The sequence below is a fragment of the Coenobita brevimanus genome, chromosome 94 (genome assembly GCF_032717465.1).
Source record: "Coenobita brevimanus isolate Jiangsu-jjx chromosome 94, ASM3271746v2, whole genome shotgun sequence".
NCBI lineage: Eukaryota > Metazoa > Arthropoda > Malacostraca > Decapoda > Coenobitidae > Coenobita > Coenobita brevimanus.
This window is the reverse complement of record NC_137047.1, coordinates 8,115,714-8,116,515: the sequence shown is the minus strand read 5'-3', so window position 1 is coordinate 8,116,515 and position 802 is coordinate 8,115,714.

The following is an 802-nucleotide window of genomic DNA, read 5'->3' as shown; positions in this document are numbered from 1 at the left end:
CCTCTTCTCTCTCTCTCTCTCTCTCTCTCTCTCGGTCTATCTATCTCTATCCCGATCTGTCTTCTTCCCCACTTTCCTCTCTGGTCTTCTCCTTGTCTTCTCTCCGGGCCGGTTCTTGTGGAGACGAGAGTGAAAGTTACCTCCAACCAGCTCCTTCAGTCCTTCCTCCTTTACCTCCCTCCCTTCCCTCCCTCCACTCTTCTCTACTTCTCTCTCTTTCCTCCTCGCCTCTACCCTTCGCCCTATCCTCCACTCTTCTCTACCTCTCTTTTCTTTTTTCATCTCTACCTCCCTTCCTTCTCTCTTCACTACCTCTCTACTCCTCTCCTCTGCCTTCCCTCCATTTCTCTCTACATTCCTTTCCTGCTCTCCTCTCTATCTCCTTTCCATTCCTTCTCTCCTCTATTTCCCCCCCCCCTCTCTCTCTCTTCCTTCTTTCCTCCCTTCCCTTCTTGCACGTCTCCCTTCCCTACCTGCATGCCTCCCTACCCCTACCTACCTACCTTTCTCCCTTCTCTCCCTCTCTTCCTCCCTCCCCCTACTTTCCCTTCTCACAGCTCTCTTTATAAACACTTACATATATTCCTCCATTCCTTCCTTTCTTTCTTCCCTCCCGACCCACGTATCTCCTTTCCCTCCCTCCCCCCCCAATCTATCTTCCTACCTTCTCTCTTTCTTCTTTCCCTTTCTGTTTCCCTGCATTGCTTCACTCCCTCCCTCCCTATCTTCTGCCTTCCCTCTTCCCTCTCTCCCTCCCAACCTACCTATCTATCTCCCTGCGTTCCCTTCCTCACTGTCTCCC